General features: G+C 39.0%; 1 protein-coding gene across 8 annotated transcripts in view; it reads left to right on the top strand.

Annotated features, from left to right (window-relative positions):
• Window positions 1-15,810, top strand: part of ATP8A2 (ATPase phospholipid transporting 8A2) — a 377,887-nt gene that overhangs the window by 143,269 nt on the left and 218,808 nt on the right. The window lies entirely within an intron of this gene.

Here is a 15,810-nt window from a genome sequence, read left to right as displayed (position 1 = left end):
ATTAGCAAAAGAAAAAAAAATCTGCTCCCAGCAATTTACCTCCTTGCAGCAAGCAGCAGAGCCCTGTGCAAAACAGCTGAGAGTCGGGAGGCCGATCCAATCAACTTGTGCTAATTAGGCTGTGCTGAAGCTGAAATGAGCTGTTTCTTCTGGCTACTTGCTGCAAGGAGGTAAATTGCTGGGAGGCAGAGGCCAAAGGGTGTGGGCCAGTGGGTGGGCGGGGCTACATTCGGTGTATAAGACGCACCTAAATTTTCTCCCCCTTTTAGGGGGGGAAAAAGTGCGTCTTATACTCTGAAAAATACAGTATATATTGTGTATGTATAGGATTATAGTTGTTAGCATAAATGGTACTGTAAAACTCTTATAGGATGGCCATATTCAATATTTAATTTAAACATGGCAGCTTTCTTCTTTCTATTCTGTAAAAAGTATATTAAATGTATTCCAAACTTAACAACAATATTAGATAGGTGGTTTAAAAAATATAACAGTCTTGCGTTTGCTATATAACACTTGAATTCAAGTCAACATATCAAGGTAGCTTGTCACATATGGGATATATTGGATATTTGTTTGGTTTTGTGTATCATTTTCTGACTGCTATTGGCCTTTGAACTAATAGTCTTGTTTATTTGCATTCAGTTACTATGTGCTGAGCTAATGTTCCCGACATATGGTTGCTTTATGATCGCAGCGAGAGTTTAGCAAATAGTTGAAAAAGTTATGAATATTGGTTAGCTCCTTAGCGCTGATATAAAATGGTATTTTTGGAGAGAGCGCTTCCTTACTCTGTGTTGTTAACCCCAACTACTTGTTTATTTTTAACTAACCTTGTTGATACAGATAATGAATAGAACATCAATGTATCTGGTGGTGTACCTCCATTTTTCTGCAAACCAAGTCCAGATTTATTGGGTTTTCGTTTTTAAAGATTTCTCTTGAGAGCCAGCATCAACAGTACTTTATGCCTAAAGCCAAAGAAATAAATACACCATATATCTTAAGTATATTTAACGTTATGTTGAATGGCAAATGCATCTGAAGTACTGTACCCCAGTGGAAATGAAAAACTAACTCCTAATAAATGCTCCATTAAATCCTTTGAATGCATGCTATTTTATATTGACAGTTGCGAACCATAGTCTGTCTAGAATTGATAAAATATTGTAGCATCGGGTTAAGAAATAAAGATGGACTCTAATTTTACCCTCTTTCCCCACTATTTAATTTGAATACCTCCACTATTTAATTTGAAATTTCCTCTTCCCTGTGGCAATTCTGTTTCAGCTTTCTTCCTCTGTGGCTTTAAAGAGCAGTGTCTTATTTGACATGCAGGAGTATGATTAAAGCAGCCCAGAGTGGGATAAAAAATGTTTTCTTTTCTCCACAAGCACCTGGCAAGTGAAAGGAATGTTTCTGTAAAGCCATATAGGCTGTTAAAGGCATTCCTCATTCTCCCTGGAGAAACTCCACTCCACTCTCTTTTATTTTCCCCCTCTTCAACCTCTGAAATTACATCATGTCTTTTCTTTCTCCTTTGAATCATTTTACAGTATCAATATTTTATTGCACTTCTAAACATTATTCTGTGGGGTGTTTGGTGCCTTTGAAGGGTTTTCGCTTGTTTTTACTTTAAAAATTTCATTTTAAGACGCTCTGATAATTAAAGCTGTCCACCACCATATGGAAAGAGGATGACTAATGTTGGTAAATTCTTGGCAATAGAAGGAAATTATAAGCTATCAGCCATGCTGTCAGTCAAGGAACTCACACTAAGACTTTGGAGATGGGAATTCATTTGACTATATAGATTGCTCTTGCAAAGACTGACTGACTATACGTAAAGAAAGAAGCCACAATTCAGATTTATAAGATTTCTTCAATGTTACAAGAAATATGCTGAGCCAATAATTGCGGTGACATGTATATTCCAGTGGTGGGTTGCCCCTGGTTCGGACTGGTTCTATAGAACTGGTAGTAAAACCGGCGGGAGGCTCCGCCCACGTGCGTGGCCCTATTGCAAACCAGTAGTAAAGGTAAGTAGAACCCACCCCTGGTATATTCGATATGGGAGAAAGTCAAAGCATGAATGTATTGGGGTATGCTCGTTTAAAGTAGCATGCCCATGATTGTGAAAATTGTGGCAATTAAGGAACAAAGTTGGAGATAAATGATTTCATGAATTTGTGAGAGTGTTACCAGTTATGTGTCCTTTCAGACATGATGTGAAAAGGACTTTTATATAAACTGCCAGTGCCAGTCGAAATGGGGATTGTATCTGGGTTTTCATAGCCAATCATTTTTTGTTGTTGTTTGTTCTGCTTTCAAATGATCTTAACTTCGTACTTAACTAATTTTGCCAGAGGTGTTTTTTTTGTATTCGGGGATACTGTATGGAATGAAGAGAAAAACAGTCTTCTGGTGTCGCATTGTAAGCTTCGCCCTTTTCCGTATGTGCATCACATCTGTGAAAAGGTCAGAGTTTGTAGTATGACAGGGCAATGCTGCTCTTGTCATTTTGATAAAAAGGACGAATCCCGCAGATGCCTCTGAACTCCATAGGTTGAATCTGTGATCTCTTGCATACAAAACAGGAGGCCGTTTGAACTTCAGGGCCTCTGTAGTACATGCCACCTAATGTAGCCTCAAGCGTTCCTACGGTGGTTGTGTGGGATATTGGGGCTGAATGTCTTTATTGCAACTGAACACTATATTATAATTTGTCCTGTGATATTGTTTTAAAAAAATCACCAGTTAACAATGCAAAACAAGAGAAAGGAAGAACTCTTCCTTCTCTCTTTCTCTGTGCCGCCACGTAGAAGAAACCTCTCTAATCTAGCTTGCAAAATAAGTCTCTGAAATCATATGCTAACATATTTATGCGCAGGCCTACTTTGTTCCTTCAGTGACCAGCTCCTGCCTGGTTATTGTAATTTCATTTAGATTGTTTTTTAATTTATAAATTACATCAGAAAATACCGAGAAGCCCACCATTATCGACATGGCGACTTGTTGATTTTCATTATAAAAGATGCCCCCCCCCTTTGGCCTGTGACTTAAATTACAATATATTTCTGATTAAGAATATGCAAACTTGAATAACATTAATTGGTCCCAAAGAAAATTATGTATGTGTTCTATTTTTCCACATATAGTCCTTTGACTATCCCTCCCTGCTCCCATCTATCAGCTATTGAATTATCAATGCTTATTATCTAGTTCTACCTCTGACAATTCATGACAGCCCAGTGCTCGTCTCCTGACTTTGAAAACCGTAAGGGAAAGATCATTCTGGCAGCTTTCATGTGTGCATATAATTGAAGGTGGAGAAAATATGGGGAAAGCAGTCAGCATTGCCTGTATCCCAAAAGTTTTCCTTACTGACCACTTGGAAATCACCTCTTTAAACTGAATGCAATTGATTTTTTCCCCCCACAGATTCCTTATACAAGTCCCTCCTTGGGGACGCATGTAAAACGTGTTGCAACTCTAATTTACTATGCTTGAGGTGGCAAATTTCTCTCCCTTCTTTCTTCCTTTTCCCCCTCCCCTCAAATCACACAGGGTTTTTCATTTGGAGGCTTAAGGCTAGTGATTTCTGAGTTTTATTATCCTTGTCATCTGCAACACTTTGCAGAACCAGCAGGAAAGCTGTGAGTTAGTTACCCACAGGATAGCCTGGTTTCTGTTCATCTTTGTTAATCAGCTCCCTTAGCTACAACAGGGATCTTTAGCATATCAGAACACAGTTGTTAATGTGTTTGAAGCAGAGATGGACAACTCTTTTCAGATTAAACACAGCATTTTGTTAGGGGTCACCGTACAAAATGGGTGATGTAGAAGAAGAACAGGCAAAGCAAGGGACCAGAATTAATAGCAATAGTACTTAGCACTTAGACTTATACCTTACATAACACTTCACAGCAGTGGTGGGATTCAAATAATTTAACAACCAGTTCGCCCAGGGTCAGGTTGGCTGTCGTGAGAGGCATGGCCCATCCCCATCCTCCAGCTCTGCCGCACAGGCGGGACAAGGCTCCCATGATGACCTCACCAACCTGACCCTGGGCAAAGCGGTTGTTAAATTTCCACCCTTTGCCAAAAGGCTGTTTCCGAGGGTGCTTGTCTGCACATTGGTCTCACGTCTGTTTCAGCCTTCTGGATGCGGCTCCTTTAAGAGGTGAGGTTTTTGAGTAATGAGGAGGGGGTGGTACCATAGAGACAAGGAATTGATGTTCCTGAGAGCTCGCGTGGGAAGGTGAAGAATTTGGGGGAAGTGGACGAAGGGATTTCCCCCCTCTTCCCCATGGAGTTGCATGCAGGGGGTGTTGGTCGGTCTGCAGGAAAAAGTGAGAGGGGTGAGGAGTTAACTTGGCAGCACGATCAAAGCTGGGACCAATGTAGGAGAGGCTGCGGGTTAGTTTGGCCAGGCAAATTATTACACCCCCCTATTAAAGTGGATCCTCAGCGCTGTGCTGCACTGCAATGGAGAAATGGGTAACAGAGTAGCCAGCACGAGGGAAGGTGGAGGAGCAGGGAGAAGAAAGAGGGAAAGCGGCCTTCTCTTTCCCTTGCACTGGCTCCTCTGTTACCTGTTTCTCCATTGCAGCATAGCACAGTGCCCAGGATCCACTATGATAGCAGGGGATGGGTAATTTAACAACCAGTTCGCTTGAACCGGTGTGAACCGCATGAATTCCACCACTGCTTCATGGTGCTTTATAGCCCTCTCTAAGCAGTTTACAGAGTCAGCATATATGACCCAACAATCTGGGTCCTCATTTCACTGACCTTGGAAGGATGGAAGGTTCAGTCCACCTTCAGCCAGTGAGAATCGAACCGCTTGCATTTAGCATAATTAGCCTGAAATACTGCATTCTAACCAATACTGCGCCACCACAGGTTTAATTAACCATGTCATTAGAATCCTTGTATTGCCAAAAGAGATCGAGGTCCAGCTTCCCTTGAATTCCATTGACCTTTATCTAGCACCAATTTAGTGCTAGCTGTTAGTTGACTAGATTTTTGTATATATATTTGGATAAATCTTCTGTGCTGCAATCTTATAAATGGTCCTGATTCCTTGGTTTAACAGGTAAGAACAGTCAGGGCAAGGACATTGAGCAACCAGGGTAGAAGCCAATAAAAAGGGTAAAAATAAAACGACTACCGTATTTTTTGGAGTATAAGACAATCCGGACTATAAGACGCACCTACCTTTTTTGGGAAGGAAAACAAGAAAAAAAATCTGCCTCTGCCTTCCAGCTATTTGCCTCCTTGGAGCAAACAGCAAACAGCCTGCTTTAGTTTCATTTTCATTTTCAGCACATCCTGATTAGCACAAGAAAAAAAATCTGCCTCCCAGCAATTTGCCTCCTTGCAGCAAACAGCGGAGGCCTGCGCAGCAATAGGCAATGGCAATCCCTGCAGCCTGAAACAACTGAGGGTCGGGAGGCCGATCCAACCGACAATCAGCTGCTTGTGCTAATCAGGCTGTGCTGAAGCTGAAACGGGCTGTTTGCTTTTTGCTGCAAGGAGGTAAATTGCTGGGAGGCAGAGGCCAAAGAGTGGCGGCCGGCGGGTGGGCGGGGCTACATTTGGTATATAACACGCACCCAAATTTTCACTCTCTTTTGGGGGGGGAAGTGCGTCTTATACTCCGAAAAATACGGTAATTTATACCAAATCATTCAGTATGTGTAATTTTAGTAATCCCCATGTGTTAAATAATTTCCTCTTTTGTAGCATTGAATGTTGCCATGCAAGAGCAAATTGAGGAGCGGTTTCATATATCCAGGAACTCAAACCATGCCTTTCTTTTCCTAAGGAAAACAAGTCATCCCAGTCAATTATCTGATAATAGAACTTTGCATGATGACAGTTGTATCAAACTGGCAGTTGCTTTCTGATAATTAATTTTTTATTTGCAGAGAATAATTGATGGATGCAAATCAAATATTTAGCTATTGTCACGCAGGTTGAATCACGAACCACCAATATCAACTGTATGCAGTTTAAAATCACTTTTCAGGATAAATTAACATGTGAATAACTGTAACCTTTTCTTAGGATTATATATTTTCTTTTCCTTTTCTTCTTCCTGCATGTCTGAGAGGAGTTTTCGTCACTACTTTTACTAATTAGGGCTTTCACTAAGTCAAGAACAGTGGTAATCAATAGCTGTAACCATTGAAACAAAATCAGTTTCTAAAATGACAGTTTGTAGTTGGGCTGTTGGGAATTAATTCTAATTATTTCATGAAATGACACAGCAATCATGCATGGTTAAGGAAAAATTGAGGAAAATGCTACATTACAGTATTTTTTTTCCTGCCATATAGGAAAAGTAAAAAAAATGAGCGAGAAATATGCGAGTTTCATAATAAGCTAGGATCGTTTCCCTTTACTGACCTGTAATTTAGCATGTTATTTTTAAGCTAGTTTTTAATAACAGCACACTAGAGATTCATATTCCTGTCCATCTGTAAATAAGACTTTTAGAATCTATTGTGTACAAACTAATACCTTAAATGTGTACAGTAATAGAATCAGTAATCTCATCTCAGATTGTTCTACCCAATTTAACTAATCCAAGTTAAGGAAGATATCTTTGAAAATCCCAAAAGGAAAGTGTTTCCTACCAATAATTTCTTTTTTTCAATTGGCTGCCCATGGAATAGGCAATTTAGGTAAAATACATTAACTGAGACAGGCCATATTCAAGACACCTTAAAAAAAACCCAGTCAATTATTTTGTAATGCAGATTACTAGTAAAACACCCATTCAGCGTATTAGAGTTTGAGAAAATAGGGTCTTACCTTTCAAGGAAATGTGATTAATTGCTTGATATTTGCATGCCAGTTCAATTTTTAAATAGCTGGATTAAGCTCAACTTCTTCTCTTGGGGGATTGTTTTACAGGGCACTAACCATACTTAAAGGAGTCCCCCCCCCCCCCGCAGGATTTTAGACTGCAGATCCCCTTTCATAACTTCATCCTATTATTCTAATTGTAAGTTTATTCATGCAGTCATCGTCCACCTCTTTGGTTCAGGCTTAGGATAATAACACATACTACCTAAATTGTAGGATGATTTAGCTTCTTATATTAACAAATCTGCTTCCAATTTTCTAGAGCTTATTTTCACCTTTGAATTATTCAACATCTATTTTTAAGAAGCAGTTTAGTACATGCATCTGTAACTCCTTTTTCTTGGTAAGAGACCAAAAAAATTGGACAGAGTGGGCATTTGTTTTCCATCTTTGAATGAGACAACTCCGAAAGTACCATCGGTTGTGCTTTCAGTTCTTTCAGAGATAGCCAACCTACCAGGTTGATGCTTGATTTCCAGTGCTAAAAACTTCCAGTGTTGGAGCACCCACAACTTCTGGAAGGACTTGCCTCCAGAAGTTGTGGGTATTTTAACACTGGAGGGGTTTAGGAAGAGATTGGACAATCATTCATCTGAAATGGTATAGGGCAAGGTGTTAAACTTGATTTCATTGAGGGCTGCATCAGGGTTGTGTTTGCCCTGGGGGACTGGGGTGGGCATGGCCAGGGTGGGCGTGGCCAGCTCAATGTCACTCGTGTCAGGAGCGCCTGTGGTGGCCCAAGCGCCCTGCCAGAGAAAACGGTCTCCCAATCTCCGTTTTCAGCTGCAACAGCCTTCTTCAACCCTCTGCCTCTGTTTTTGCTGGCAGAGGCACCGTGGGCCAGTCCTTCACTGTTTCCACGGTGGTCCTGGGGGCCAGATCTAAACACCCCATGGGCCATATTCGGCCCCTGGGCCTTGAGTTTGACACCCCTGGTATAGGGTTTTGTGCCTGAGTAGGGGGTTGGACTAGAAGATATCCAAGATCCCTTCCAACACTGCTATTCTGTTTCATTGCATGGGCCTGCAATGCACATTTGAGGGCTATGACAAGTTATGCATTTTTAGTTCATATCCAGTCCTTGCAACGTTCAGCCATCTAATGCAGTAGCCCCCAACCTTTTGGGCAGCAGGGACCGGTTCCATGGAGAGAGGTTTCTCTGTGGACCAGAGGGGGTATGGTTTTGTCTGCTGCCTGTATCCCACTGAAGGGGTTTCACTTGTTTGCACAGACTGAGGATTGGTGACTCCTGATCTAATGTATCTCTTAATTCTAACTTTTAATATCCAGATGTGACTATTGAGTTTCATTTTTTCCTTCTCCAGATGCTGCACTTAATGGAATACTTTTCATTTTTCTTGGTAATGCAGAAATATTGTCCCCAGTGGATGGCTTGATGGATGGGTAGGTGGTGGGTGGGTGACTGGATGGATAATGTTTGAACACAAAGTCTTTATTTGAAGGCAAAGTCTTCAAAGAATAGGTTTTATTGAACTTTATTCTATCTGAAATTAAGTAAACATTATCATTTAAATATGTAAGAAAAAAGAGAACAATTGACATAATTGCTTTTGTAATCTACACAGGATAGCTGAACATAGTTTTAGAGATACTTTTACTTAAAAACATTTATCTCCTGATCTTCACCAAATCATTTCCAGAACAAAACAATAAAAACAAATAAATAAAATCCTAGCATTTACAAATTAAATTATATGGATTACAAATTTTGTCTTACATTATTTTCATTTCTTAGGTTGTTAAGTATCTTGGTTTTATATAACCTAGTAAAAAGTGTTGACTCATCTGTTTAAGAAGTATAGTCCAAAACCTGAGCACCATAACTCCACAACTCTATTATTGCACAATACATTTCCAATAAGGAAAACACTTGGAAAAAATGAAATAGCTGAGCAAAAATATTTCACAACAGAATATCTCCTTATGGCAACATTAAGATTCCCAAGTTTCTGTCCTGGAGTCAGAAGAAGAAGAAAAAAGTTGATATAATTTGTGCTGCCCCATCACTCTGCAAATTTTAGTGCTCCCAAGCGCTGAGGCTGGCTTATGTTGCTGCTCCTTATAGATTTATCTCTTTTTTCTATTTGTTTGAATATTTTACATTTTTTATAGTCCACCCGACTGAAAAGACTTGAAGGCAGTTTACAAGAAGTTAAAGTTACAAAGGTAATAATAGAAATAAATTAAAAGCATATGTATTTTAAAACAGTAATATATTAAATCAACCCTCTCTGAAGATGAAAATCAATAAAACTTAGTTTAAGATTACAAGTCAGTTTCAGGACAGTGATTGGTAGACTCCTCTTTCCTCTACCATCACCTACCAATAAAGAAATATCAATAGAAAAAAACAACTGTCCGTTGCTCTCCAGAATATATGTAACTAGCTGAATACCCGTGCTCTGCTACGAAACTTATGTGATCAGGCTTTATAAATCGACACATCTTGAAAATTAATGAGTAGTTACGATCGGCCTCTCTTTTCTGTTTCTCTCCCTCAGTCTTGCCCCACATAAACATTCCCTATCCTATCCCCCTTCTCTCCCTCAGGCTTGCCCCACAGAAGCCTCTCCTATCCTATCCAGTGGTGGGTTGCTCCTGGTTCAGTCCAGTTCTTGCGAACCGGTAGTAATGGTGCAGGAGGCTCTGCCCACCTGCCCAGACGCCATCATGGATGATCTGTGTATGTGCAGAAGCTTCTGTGCATGCACAGAAGTATGTGTGCATGAGCGAAGCGAGCTGGTAGTAAAGGTAGTTGCGAGCCGGTAGTAAAGGTAGTTGCGAACTGGTAGTAAAGGTAAGTGGAACCCATCCCTGATCCTATCCCCTTCTCTCCCTTTGGCTTGCCCCATAGAAGCCTCTCCTATTCTAGCCCCTACTCTCCCTCAGGGTTGCCGCACAGAAGCCTCTCCTATCCTATCCCTGTCTCTCCAGTTAGGAGGGGGAGTAGAACATCTAAGTAATTAGCATCAGAGCGTGTTAATAATAATATAAGAAATACTAATGATCTGATGGTCATTTTGAAAAATCCTTTCTTAGTGAGCACCTAGAAGCCAAGAGGAACACATGTGCCAAATTTCAAGTTTGTAGACTTTACAGTTCTGGAGATTTCATGATCACGGCGTGAATGGTTTTCTCTTTTACATATATACAGTAAATAAGGCAAAATTGAGAGACAATGGTTTATTTCTCCCAGATCAGTCACTCAAATTTTTGTTTATTTTTTGGCCATAGGATTACTGGTGGGGGGGCGGGGAAATAAAACTGAGTGAGCAAATACATTTTGGTTCATATCCCACTTCAGCAGCCTCACCTGAATTCAAACTAATGGCTTGGTCCATATAATCCAATGAACAACTGATGTACATCTCAAAAGAAATTAATCTATTATGTAGGACTAAAATAATCTAAAAGTCTTCTCTTCTTGCAAATCTTTTTAAATCCTGCATTTATCTGCTGGAATAGCAGTAATTCCATTTCTGTAGTGTTAGTTTAAATCTTATATCAAAAATAAATGTTAATTGTATCATGGTAATTTTACCTATAATCCCAGAAATACATATAGTATTTGAGCAATCCATTATTATGGATTTTGTATGTCTCAAAATGTCACCGAAATTGCAATTAATGCTTCCACTTGACTATTATTTCTGTTATTGGCATTTCTGTGTTTTCTACATTATTGGTGAGAATATTTTCATGCCTCTTTTTCTCCTTCTTAAGAAGCATTCTTGTCTGTTTTGTGAACTCTGGCAATCAGACAAATGTTGCTTAAATGCCTTCATGGAAGATGCAGATAAGGATTGGGGTGATGAGTAATAAATTCTGCAATGTTGAATTATATTTCAGCTAGAAGCAGCTTAACTTTAAAACCAACTAAAGTAAAACAGTAAAAAATTATATATTGGCAACAGCTGCACTTAGGAGGCAGAATTGGCTGAGACTCTTTCCATTTTAATTTGTCTGGAAAGTTACTTCCAGACCTCTTTTTATGCACTTCTGTCAGTATTCATCTTTATTTTATTGTTTATTAATGTCTTGACCATTTAAAAATAAAAATTACATACAAGGCAAGGCAAGGCAAGTTATAAATAAAACCCAACATATTTAAAGATGCACTAAGTAGACTCATACCATTTGCTCAGTGTAGGGTACCCTGATGCAGGGGTGAAATGCTCCCGGTTCCAACCGGATCACCTGATCCGGTAGCAATGGAGGCGGGTGGTTCGGAGAACCGGTAGCAAAAATCCCTGCCCCCCCCCATGCCCAGCTGAGCCGCACGATCATTAGAGGCTTTCTTTCTTTTAAATGCCTCTGACGATCCAAGCTGAGTTGCCTGATCGTCAAGCTGAGTTTGACGATCCAAGACGATGCCTGACGATCCAAGCTGAGTTGCCTGACTGGCAGAGGCATTTAAAAGAAAAAAAGCCTCTGACGATCAGGCAACTCAGCTGGGATCGTCAGAGCCTTTTGAAAGCATTTGTTTACAACCTCTTCGCTGAAGAGGTTGTAGAAAAAATGGTTTTAAAGGTTAAAAAAAAATTGGCCACGCCCACCCAGTCACATTAGCCCCCACCACCAAGCCACGCCCACAGAACCGGTAGTAACAAATTTTAGATTTCACCACTGCCCTGATGGGTAACAATTCTAGATAGAAAAGTCTTTGCTAGTCATTTGAGATCTTAAGAGTCCAAAACCATTTTCTATACCAAGGTCACACTTTGTTCTTTTGTTTGAGACTTCTTTGCTGAAAAACATGCAAGAAATAATGCTTGTGAGTTCTCAAAATATTTTTCTCCCTGAGAAAGAGGATTCTGCTTGTCCATCTTCTTCTCAGGATGCTTCATTCATTCCTATCTCCACACATACATCTATAAGTCCATGGATACATAATAAATAATAAACAATCAAATTGAGTGAAAATTTACAACAGCACCCAAAATAAAGATATACTTGCAAATACCAGATGATCATCATCCTAATAAGGTCTTTTAAAAAATATCTTTATCAACTCCTATAAAGTGGTAAAAATTGGTAAGTCTGGTTTCACATGGAAGATGATGCCATCATGCTATAATACCAGCCTAGCTTTGATCCCTTCATTTCACAAAAATGGAAAGTCACTAAGAATCTGCTTTCCAGAATGAAAGTTACAGACTATCAATTTCAGCTGAAGAAGATAATCCTGCAAATAGCTTGGAACATTTGTTATGATTTTACTATGAACCATGTCCTGTTATTATGCTAAATAAGCCCCAGGAATCTTATATTCATGTAAATGTGCACAGGAGTCAAGCTGAAACATTGAATTCAGTGAACTTTCTCTTGAACTCTTTAATAGAATAACAAAGTTGGAAGGGACCTCCAATCCCTGTTCAAGGAGGAAACCTTATACCATGTCATACAAATGCCTGTCCAATCTCTTCTTAAAAACCTCCAGTGATGGAGCACCACAAGTTTCGAAGACAAATTGTTCCACATTGTACTCACTATCAGAAAAATTCTCCTTCGTTCTAGGTTGGGTCTCTATTTGATAAGTTTCCATCCTTTGCTTGTTGTCCTGACTTCAGGTACTTTGGAGAATAGGTCGCCTTCCGCTCATTTGTAACAGCTCTTTAGATATTAGAACACTGCTATCATGGTACCCCTTGTTCTTCTTTTCATTAGACTAGATATACCCAATTCCTGCAACTGTTCTTCATATGTTTTAGCCTCCAGCCTCCTAATAATCTTTGTTGCTCTTCTCTGAACTCCTTCTAGAGTCTCAACATCATTTTTATATCATGGTCACCAAAATTGGATGCAGTATTCCAAATGTGATCTCGCCAAGGCATTATAAGGTCGTACTAAAACTTTAAGTGATGTAGATTGTATTCCTCTGTTAATTTAGTTTTTCTTCAACTGCAGCATATTACTGGCTCATATTTACAAGTGTTTGTCCACTAGGACTGCTAGATCCCTCTCACACTTATTGCTATTTAATTTAATTCTATTTCTATTTATTTACTTCCTATTTGATGAATTCTTCAATGTCTTCCATCCTAACCAACCCTTTTGTGGCCTATGTATCATTTATATAGCTGTCCATCTCACAAATGCAAAGTGCCGTAATATCCTGGACCATTTTATACACATATTCTTTGCAGAACTTGCTTATTAGAAATACCTGCTAAAGGGAGAAAGTAGCCAGTTTTCCAGTACTTAATAAAGGTATTAAGGGCTTAATAAAGGTATAGGGATGTGGTGGCTCAGTGGCTAAAACGCTGAACTTGTTGATCAAAAGGTCGCCAGTTCAGTGGTTCAAATCCCTAGTGCCGTGTAACAGGGTGAGCTGCTGTTACTTGTCCCAGCTTCTGCCAAGCTAGCAGTTTGAAAGCACGTAAAAAATGCAAGTAGAAAAATAGGGACCACCTTTGGTGGAAGGTAACAGCATTCCGTGCGCCTTTGGCATTTAATCATGCTGGCCATATGACCACGGAGACGTCTTCGGACAGCGCTGGCTCTACTGCTTTGAAACAGAGATGAGCACTGCCCCCTAGAGTCAGGAGGCTCATGAGCTCCTGTATGTTCTTTCAATCAAATCTTTATTACAGCTCTAGACCATCATAGCTCTTGTGTGTATATATATAAATATATACAGTAATAAAAGTACTGACATTGAAGGCTACCCTAGCAGTAACCCTATTACAGTAGTATACTTTGAGACATTTTCCAAATGACTCACATGTTAAAATATTATATTCCCAAATCAGCAAGGAGCAGGACAGAAATTTCCACGCTCCACTTACTGCCCTGGTGGGAGTCCCACAAAATTTCCATTTTCCTAATCGGTGCTCACAAGGACTGGATGACATTTTCTTGGGATGGGATGAAGATACAGTCATCACCTGCTGCTACTGAGAATTGAATTAATCTTTGGTGGGAAGGATGGATCAGTTTAGAGAAGAAGCTTGTGAATAAGTTCAAGATATTCTCAACTGGGTTTTTTTGCCAGTCTAATTCAAAGGCATCATGCTTTTCTTCATCATTCAGATGATCCAGCTTTTAGAGTCAGGTGTTACAATTTGTGATACCTCTGCAGTTGAGTATTTTATCAAGTTTTGTCATAGTCTTCTCCCAAGTAGCAGTTCTTTCTCTCTAAAGTTAGAATCTCTAAGAATGTTTGACTCCAGAATGATAATCTGTTACAACTTCTCCTTGTTGCACTATGTAGAGATTTCCTATTGAAATAATTTTAATTTTTTGATAAAAAAAATACATTGAGCAGCAAACCGTTTTTTGCATTTTCTTTTTTACATTCAAAATGAAATACTTTAAATAAATACTTTATTTTTTAATAAATAAAAAATACAGGTTTTTTTTTATACCCAGCCAACAAAATTATCAATAGCATGTCTGCAATTGTTGATGTTTTTCTCAACGATTTTAATTCCAGTTTCTGTTCTTTTTGTAGATAAACATTTCTGATGATACAATCTACATGTACGTTTACTAAATAAGGAGCCAGTATAAAATCTTGAGCCACTCCTTTCTGTGTTTATTACATTTGTATATCGCCAAATCAGTAGGAAGATTCTTAGCAGTCCAGGTTAAACACTTTTACGTGGTTTTGCAAATGTCATGGTAACCTTCATTTTTCATTGATGATAACAATAGAAAAGATGAGAAGCCAGCTTCCTTCCCCCTCCCCACCCCCCATAAACATTTCTGTGGCATTACAGCGCATAAAACTGCAGTCTTGGTTATTGCAGATTTTTCCCTACAGTTTTAAATTAAATTGATTTGAGGGATTCAAAAATACTCACCGTAATGCTGGTGAAAGTCAAAATGTTTGGGCCATAAGAAGTTATTTCTTCTGCCATCTGAGGAAAAATTCCACTTTGTCTTTCAGCTAAAATAAAACTGTGATCCCTTAGGAAAGCCATAATCCTTTCAGTGAAACAGATGTGCTTTATGATCTGCTCCCAAGCTCATGCAAAAAGCTGAAAAAGTCTTCTGTTTAAAGTGCTATTCTTCATAAAATTTGCAATCTAATGACACAGATATGCTGCTAACGGTTTTAGCAGTTATGTAATAATTATATTTATTAATAAAATAATAATAATTCACCACCCAGAGTCACTGGTTTGAGATGGGCATTTATACAAACAGAATGAATAAATAAAAACATAAATTACTTTTATTGATTGATATTCCACCCAATTCCTAATGACTTTGGACTTGTCTGTGCACAATACAGTGAGTTGTCACTACAGATGTGTATCCACCAGTAAGAGCATACTTTCTCATGAAAGACCATTTGCTTTTTCCAAGAAAATCAATTTTTCCCCCAAAATGTTGGAAATCTTGTTCATACATCTGAAGCTTTTCAGATGATCATCAATTTATTTGTAAAAAGTAGTTCTTTCAGAGTTCTGTCATTTTTATTTGAATGTGCACATGGCTATATCACTAGTGTCATCACACTGAATTGTGAAAAGGATAAAGCTGTCACTACTTCCATAGCTTGACATGTAAGATCTTCCACCAGATCGTTGCAACATTTCATCAAATTTGCCCAGTAATTTTTCTACTTGCATTTGGCATGTTGGGAAGTCCTTGGTGCTCTTTGAGCTTACTTCTTTTCTTGTAGACATTTCATTACCCAAACTAGGCAACACCATCAGTGCTAGCCCTGATAATGTTACCTAGGACTAGCACTGATGAGGTTACCTAGTTTGGGTAATGAAACACCTGCAAGATAACAAGCAAGCTCAGAGAACACCAAGGACCCCTCGTCAACTCTGAGCTACAAATATTCTCCTTTATTTGGCATCTTGATTTGTTTGTTTTAAAAACCACCTCACTTCAGAAGTTGTAGGCTAATAATATTAGACAGCAAGCAAGATTTCAGAAGAATTTCTGTTGTTTTAA

This window comes from Pantherophis guttatus, chromosome 5, assembly GCF_059756535.1.
Source record: "Pantherophis guttatus breed Tessera chromosome 5, ASM5975653v1, whole genome shotgun sequence".
In the NCBI taxonomy this organism is placed as follows: Eukaryota; Metazoa; Chordata; class Lepidosauria; order Squamata; family Colubridae; genus Pantherophis; species Pantherophis guttatus.
The sequence above is the reverse complement of the archived record's forward strand: the minus strand, read 5'-3'. Positions and strand labels throughout refer to the sequence as shown.